This window comes from Triturus cristatus, chromosome 3_2, assembly GCF_964204655.1.
Source record: "Triturus cristatus chromosome 3_2, aTriCri1.1, whole genome shotgun sequence".
In the NCBI taxonomy this organism is placed as follows: Eukaryota; Metazoa; Chordata; class Amphibia; order Caudata; family Salamandridae; genus Triturus; species Triturus cristatus.
Genome location: NC_140584.1, coordinates 1,064,184,857 through 1,064,193,830, shown reverse-complemented (window position 1 = coordinate 1,064,193,830; position 8,974 = coordinate 1,064,184,857).

The window sequence follows — 8,974 nt, the reverse complement described above, 5'->3', positions numbered from 1 at the left end:
TATTCATTGAGGATGGATAATCTAGAACGTAAGGGGTGACATAGCGGGCGATTTGAGAAAAGACTTGGCAACTTTGCAAAGTTTAGTTTGCACTTGTTTAACAAATGCAATATCTCTGGCACATAACCACATGGGTAGTTTGACACTGGCCAAGCTACCGCACCCCAAGACCCATAGACTACATTTCATCTATCGTAAGTCTGACATACGGCATTTATTCCAGAAATGCATGAAAGTTATCCTACAATGAACACATATTTTGCTGGGTACCAGCCTGCTTCACATATGTGCAAAATGTTTATATTTTGACTATGGTTAATTATCATCAATGTCAATATTCATTTCTCCGTCTTCATTTAATTTACCAATGCATGCAAAACAATACACAAAATGCCAATAAAGAGATTTAAAAAAGAAAAATCAATTTCCTCATTCAATGGCCTTCCACAAATGTAATTGGCATTTAATTGCCATTACACCCATTATAGTTGGGCCAATAATTACTTTTTATATTCAGCCCTAAATACGCAGGTTTGGCTTTTCTCAGCAATGTATACCGTGACTGATCCTATTATCAAATACAAGGGTTCTCAATTTACCAGCATCAGAAGGATGAAACGATAATTTGGTCATTTCGTGGTTCACACTCATGATATGTAGGTCACATTATTTATTTTGTTATGGATATTTTTAGAGCGCCAACATTCACCCAACGGCATCTTGGTGCTGGAACACCCAACTGGGCAGAAAACAGTCACAGAACTAATAGGTATTGAACTCCTGTGACTACTAATTGTTACCATGTTTGAACAGTTTCCTGAATATTAGTGAGGAATCATTCGGTTGTTAGCGGAATTGATTTGAGGAGGGGCACAGCCTAAGAAGTACTAATGCTGTCGATGATAAGGGGTGGACAAGAGAGGACGAGTGCCGAAGCCCTATTTCTATTACTTCTTTGCACATGCAGATCATGCTAAATACTTTTCTGGAATTGGTGACCCTCACACACGTCAAAGTTACATCAACACTAGTTAGACCACACACATTCCAGATAGCGAAAAAGCCAGTCATCGGCTGAGACGAGATAGACATGATAACTATCACGGGGTGGCCCTGTTGGGAGTTTGGAATATTTATGGTTCTAGATGTAACGTATTCGCCCCTGTTGGGCACCTACGATAGCCCATTACTCACAAGCTCACTATAGCAGACCTCTTTGAAGAAGTTAAAAGGGTTGGGCATTGCTGTAATGGGTGATTTGTATCCGTGACTGGTAAATGTCTCAGTTTACAAGAATAAAGGTGGTAGCAATTTATTAGCGATACTGTTGTATCACAGACTATGACAAGAGGCATGTACAGCTCTCTGGGCTCTCACTGTAGGAAAGTATTCCATTTTTGTCATAGTCATCCCCAATTTTTGCCTGGTATATGATGCGATTTCGACTGGAAGTGCACTGTGTTCTTGCTAACCATGTCCCCAGTTCCAGATCTCTTTCCTAAAACTGTACAATTGTTTCCCCCAATTGGCAATACCTTTAGCACCATCTTTAAGTTCCTAGTAAGTGGTACCCCCGATGCCTGGGGTACTAAAGAGAGTCCCTCAAGGGCTGCAGCACAAATTGTGGTACCCTAAGGGACCCTCTCACCAAACCCATGCAAGACTGCCACTGTAGGCTATGTGTTTTAGTGCAGACAAAAGTGCAAACATGACATACATCCCTGCGTGTCATGTCCCCTAACACTGCATGTAGTATTTGTAAGTCACCCCTACAGCAGGCCTTGCAGCCCCAAGGCAGAGTGCTTAATGATACACAAGGGTCTATCTGCCTGAGCAGATATGCCCCTGTGCTGGTCAGTTCCATTTCTGCCAGTGAACAGGGAAGCCATTTTAGAACATGTGCTGGACACTAGTGAAAACGAGTTCCCCAGCTACATGATTGCTTCACTGAAGATAGGGATGTTTGGTATCAAATATCTCTTATTAATAAACCCACACTGATTCCAATGTAGGATGTATTAATACATGCTCATAGAAGGCACCTTAGAGGTAACCCCTGAAAACCTACCAGCTTCTGGTGTGTTGGCTAACTGGTCTCTGCCAGCCTGCCACCGAGTGAGCTTTCTGATCTTCCAGGGCATGGGCCTTCGCTCTCAGGAGGTCAGAAACAAAGCCTGCCCAGGAAGAGAGTGTTTATACCCCCTCCCTCAGGATGACCTACTGATTAGCACTCTTAGGCCAGCGAGCTTCAAAAAGACGCTCCCGCCTTTGAAATATGAATCTAGTTCTCCTCACAGGAGAGGAGGCCGACTCCCGGTTAGGTGGGAGGGTCGGAGGGGGGGGGGAGGGAGGGGGGGAGTTGGCCTCCCCCCCCTGTGAGGAGCCCTTTGGCATCTGGACAGGTCGGAAATTTGCTAGTCAGGAAGGTATACCCACCCCCATGCTAGTACCACCCCTAAGGTGACCTAACCTGATGTGGGTACGACTTTTCAGAAGTGGCCCTCTTTGTATTGGCACACTTAGGAACTCTGGGACAGGGTAAGTGGCCATATAGGGCGCATATTGACCCCAAGGGTAAGTAGGCCATTGCTACAAACCCTACACTCCCCTAATGCCCAAGAATTCAGTATATAGGGGAGGCCCTGGCACCAAGAAAACTGATCCTGCCGACCTTTACCCAGGAACCAAGACCTCCCGAGGGGCAGCGAAAATGTCCCCTGCATCCTGCAGACACCAAAAGGACTCTGGAACCGTCAAGCACCATTGCACCCAAGCTCCCTAGCCTAGCCTGTCGTAGTGGGCCAATGGTGTTAGTGTAGGCCCCAAGCACTCCAGGTACTGAGTCCACTGTGGAGTGCCTCCTCGTGAACTCCCCGACGTCTTCTGCAGCCTCTGAGTGCAATCCCCCCTTAACTGCAAATGTTGCCGGACGGAGAAACCAGACACCCCAAAGACATGGATGCCCCATCCCAAGGAGAATAGGACCAAAGGTGTCTGCCAACATTGCAAGAACTAAGTCACTAATGGGTTTCACCTGACTGACCTCTCAGCCCCCCCCCCCCCCCCACCTCCTGCAGTCTCTTTGTGACCAGACTGATCCCCAGCGGTTTGAATTGGGCACCTGATGCTGTTGGCACCATTGCAACTGGCTGCCCTAATGCCACTGGAGGTTCCGATTTGGTGCTTCCTTGGACCTTGCCCTGTACTCACCTTTGACCTAAGACACTGGTCCCATAAGTCGCTAACAAGAACTGGTAAACGGCACATGATTTTCCTAACACAGGTTAACATTACAGATCTTAAAAATTGCAGTCGACTTTTTGAATGGAAAAGAATTCCTATTTAATAACGTTCTTACCTGAACTATTTGCTTCTGGTGCCTAAACATATATAAACGTGTGTTAGTTGTATAAATTGGTGTGGATCTCCTTATTGAGTCATGTGTCTCATTTATTGACTATTGTGTGTACCTTGGGATTGCCATAGCAAGCACCTGCCCACTTATAAGGGAACCCCTGGACTCTTTACATGATATACCTCATTTTGATAGATCATATAAAGAGGCAGCTTCCTACGTTCACCCTCTAAACGAGGAGGCTATAAGGGCATGGGACGCTGAGCTGGGCAAACCCCTATCTGATAAAAATACAACATATCAGAGCGCATAACTTCGTTCAAGCTGGGAAACACAGTTAAATACATTGGCATGCCCAAGGTTGGTCATTATTGGAAAGGTGTCTGAGACATTGGCTGGAATGGTGGATTTTCAATTTTAGCCAACCTCAGAAATGGCATTGTTAGGATTAACAGAGGACATCCCGAAGGTGACTGGTCTCCATGGCATTACTGCTGGCTAAGAAGCAGGTGGCGATGCATTGAACGGCCCCAAGGATGGAAGCGTGGCCTAAAGACATGGCATATGGTAGTACGAAGATGAATTAATATTGTGAAATAAAACATGCGAAAGCATATCAAAGAGACTTCTGTGAAATCGACAGTACATATATACCGGGTAGAGAAGCAGAGTTATCTAAGGAAGAGGCGGTCTGAAGTATATAACAGAAGGTGGAAAGGGTATTCTATGAAAATTGATTTGTTAAACTGGGAAACAAGACTGTTTGAAGAGTGATGTCTTTTGTGCCATTACTGTAATGTTTATATTGGAGGTTAAAATATTAATGAACCTTGGGAGCATAACACAGTGAACACAGTCATCTTGCCAGAGGCGGGATCTAAGCAATTGATTTTCTGGTGCAAAAAAATTCCAGTTCGCAAGTTCAAATGCCACCATATTATTTAACATTTTTAAAAAAGGCATTGTGTCGGGTGATCTCGCCAAGAGAGTGGAATTCCCAGTGTCAAATTAAACTGTCTGATCAAAGAAGTCATCATACAGTTTTGGAGACTGCGTCACTGGAAATGCATCTTAGGCTGGCCCAATTTTCTTTTTCCTCAGACGATTCTCAAATGCTTCAGGAGGATTTCAGATTTGTAAGTGCAAATTTCTTCTAAATAAGTAATATGCATTGGCTCATGACTTCAAGTCCTCACATATAATGTGTTCTACTGGTTTGTATACTAATATCACCCTCCAGGTTGACCATTGACCTTGAGAGCCATCTCTTTCTTCTCAACTGGTAAATACAAGCAACAGTGGTGCATCTGGCTTGGCTGTCATATTGGGAAGTACCACTATTCAACAGCTCTGAAATCGAGTGTAAGACACTCTTCAACTGAAGACAGCTGAAAAACATTTGTTGCATTTTTGATGCTTCCTAACAAGCAAACACATACTGGTTAGTGATTTGCTGATCTGGTGAATGGAGCCCTGAAATATTTCACATATTGCAGTTCACCTGGGAACCTTTGGTTAACAAGGTTTTGGTATCATATGCCTCATTAGCACTCCAAGCAGATGTAGCATCATTGCACCAGCACATAGGCCTTCCCTATGTACATCCATCATGTAGCCTTTTCCCTGTAATCTCCATGGTGATTGCCAATGGCTATGCCGGAGTCCCAACGCAGGTGGTCCAGCCTTATGGTCAACTCACAATTAGCCTTATATCCAAAGAGACTCTTTGGGACCAATTCTAACCTAAAAGACTGGTAACTAAATGTGTGGGGATTCTCCATTCATAGATTCTAGTTGACTTCCAGTATGCAGTAGGCTTATTTCAAAAAATGGACAGACATTTTAATGTGTTTTTACTATACATACTTAGCCTTTGCCATTTAAACTACCCTCTTTATTATAACATTTCCAGATGACGAAACTAAAATAGGTTTTGTTTTGTCATATCTAATAGAAAATGCTGCAAACTAGAATGCTCCGCTATTAGGGAGAAATGATCTGTTGTATAATTTTTCTTTTTTAATGAAGAAAAATGCAAAAGTTATTTACTAGAAAGTTTCATGCCCTTTTGTTGAATAGAGTTATTAAGCTTAAAACAGGGCCATCAAAATTTGCTTAACTACATTTAATCGATTAGTTGTTGAGACTGACTAGAAAAGAACATAATTATATTATCAAGGACTATAAAGCGAACTGAAGGCTATGCTGGCTCAAGTGGGTAAACCCTACTTGTTAGAGTGCAGAGTTTATGGACCTACTGGTACAACTAGAGTAACATCTGGGTGAACATAGTTTCAGAAAACAAAATCAGAGACTAAGGTATTAGTAGTAGATCCAAGGTTGGTAAATAATAGAATTTCAGAGACTTCTGAGATGTAGTAGTGGTGGTGGTCCGACCACTGCCGCACTGGGGTATTGCCAGCAGTAATACGACTGCTGCGTTCGGACTACCACAGCACCGCCGGGATCAAGGATCCTGCTGGGCCAGCGGTCTTTCACAGGCAGGAATATGCTGGTGGTCCAGCAGCCAGAACTGCCAAGCGTATTCCAAGTTGCCATTTCAATGCCCTTTTCAGGACAGTAACCCCGCTATGAAAAGGGTGGCAGAATGGCAACAAAGGGGACCCTTACAGGGCCCCCTGCAGGATTTGGGCCTGGGGTGTGCATGTTGGGGGCGAGCACATGTAGTGCCCCCCTGGATTTGCACTCACCGTGCAGGAAGGTACAGTCGGCACTTTTAGAGCGGCAGTCTGCATGTTAGGCTCTTTTATGAGCCTGACAGACTGCTGTTCTCAGACCGCCGCACGACTGCCCGCCAGACCAGGAAAACACTCCTGATCTGGCAGGTGGATGGCACCACAGGTTTGGCTGTCCAACAGCGAACTGGAATGTCAAACTCGTAATTAGGCCCTTAGTGATATGTGTTTGACAAGACAAATTAAGTATATTACCTCCACACAGGAACCTGCTGCACAGATAATTTGTAGTCAAATATATAAGCTCAAAGAAACTGAACACCTTAGACAATAGATAGAAAAGAGTTTGGCAAATAGGTTTATAAGACAATCACAGGCACCAGCTTCTTCTTAAATTTCTTTGGTTATAGAATGACAGAGAGCTAAGAACATGTACAGACTACAGAGCAATCAACAGGTTCACTGTTAGAAACAGTTACCCGTGCCCACAGGGACTGGTTTAGTTAGCATTGGTTTTGATACCCAATTATTTTCACTTAATTAGACCTCAGAGGTGCATACAACCTAGCCAGAGTCTGAGAGGGTGACAGATGGGAAACTGTTTTCCTCATGAAACACGATCTGTTTGAATGTTAAGTCATCCCTTTTGGACTCTGCAACTTTTCAATACTTCATTGATGAGTTTAGGAGAGGTTACTTAGATCTAGTCTGCATATTCTATCTGGATGACATACTGATTGATTGAGATTCTCTGGGGACACCTACAACATGTCAAGCCAGTCTTACAATGGTTGAGAGATCCCGCCACCTTTTCTCTAAGATGGAGTGCATTTCATCCTATGGATTTAGAGGTTCTGGGGTACATAATTACACCCAAGGGCATTAAGATGGATGAGAAGAAAGCATCAATATTTGTTTAGTGACCAACACGAACCTCAGTAAAAGCTATACATAGTTTTTTGGGTCTTGCCTATGTTTATAGAAGGTTCATTGATCAGTTTCCTGAAATTATAGGATCAATCACCAGATACCTATGTAAAGGAGAAGTTTTTGTATTGTCTAAATAGGCTAAAATTGTGTTTTGCTTTTAGCAAGAACATTTTCCGGTGCCTAATTTTGCAACATTCCAATGTGGGTCCTTTCTGACGCTATATGAGGAACAGAAAGGACCCTGAACATATTTATAGATTGATGACATTTCAAGATGCATACATAGTAGTATGTTATTAATTAGTATGAATACAAATTGTAAAATCCTGACATTTGTTATATTACAGTTTTGGAAACAACCTGCATGAATATCAAAAGCAGAAAACATGAGGTAGTTTACCAGAGAAGTGAGAGGTTATGTTATACCAATTTCATAGCTACGGTTTATGATTCAGTTCCAGGAATGTCAGAGTTTCACCAATATTCCAAAGATCATGAGGATTGAAATATTCTGGAGGTATATCATATGTTATACCGAGTACGCACAGAAACACCATAATAAAGGTGTAAATCCTGTTTTTTGATGATCCACTTCAACCTAAGTAGACACAGTTTCCAGGAGAGTGAGAAGTCAGAGTGACATCAAGTGTCTCTGTTTTCTCTCTAAGACATTCCCCTGCCCTGAGTCTTTTGTTAACCATCATATTCCTATTCTGAATGGTTGGTTGTGGATACAATTAAGTGCAGAATAGTACATGGCTCTCATTGGATCTGAAATTTAGGATAGTGCAGGGAATCAATATCAACCTTTACGCCTGGCTTTCCTTGAAACTGCGATGAGACATCTTTAGTTTGTCAATATAGCTGAGATGCAGAAAGGAGTTTGATGATAATATCTACATGTAACAGAGCTCACCTGCTCTGATATACTGGAAACAGCAGAATCGACCTGCTGCTCTGGTAGTAAGTGTCCAACATGAAGTAATTGTGATTCAAGGGTGATAAGGAGTTGAAGTGTAACCGACATAAAAAAGTGGCTTTCCGCTCTCCAAAGGTAGACACATTTCAACCTGTCATCGTAATAGTGAGCCCTACCGCGATCAATGAAGATTATAAGCAAGACTACACTTCTTCCTAAAATTACGTTAAGACAACAATCAGGGCTAACCAACATCATTTTCAGTTGTTATGGATTGTGATTTGACTATAGCTGTGGAAATAGCCTGCCCTGAGCTTTATTAATGCACAGTTCCAAGAATATACTAAGTGTGGCAATCTGTTCTGCTCACATCACTCCTTCTTTTTAGTCTCTGAGGTCACGCGGTAGGACTGCATCAAAAGTGCAGAAAAGCAACCACATCAATTTAGAATCATTTGTATGTTGAGTAAATGTGGTTAAGCTGTATTCCCAAATCCCATTTGTAAACATTAGATGACTTCTGTAAACTGCAAAAAGGTTTGTGAGTACACAAATACTACCTACATACATTTTGCCATTTTACAAGCCATCTAATGAGTCATTTATGGATTATAATTTGGCAAAATGTGTTAATGGTGGGGGTGGGGGGGGGGGGGGGGGATTCCATAAACTGTTCATATATATGGTTGGTTCCCAATTGTAATAGTAAAGACTGATAGCAAATTATGATATGGTCTGAGCACAGAGATTATATAGTAGAAGTATAAAGACTTAGACAAGGAGTGAGTGGAACTCACGGAGTTACAGAAAAACTCCATAAGATTCAGCGGAATTCCACCAATAGGCAGACAATATGCAGCTCACCCTGCAATTTAGCGCTGGTAGCACTAGCACTGCTAAAAATCAGCATAAAAAACACCTAGAGTGCGCCCATTCAAATTGATTTTGCTGCTGCTCGAGTAGAAAATCTACTCTAGCGGAAGCAAATCTACTCAAACGGCAGCCCTCCAACCATGAACACCGGCAACAGCACGCGTTATTAAATCACGCTAGGGGATGCCAAATTTCGCTCGC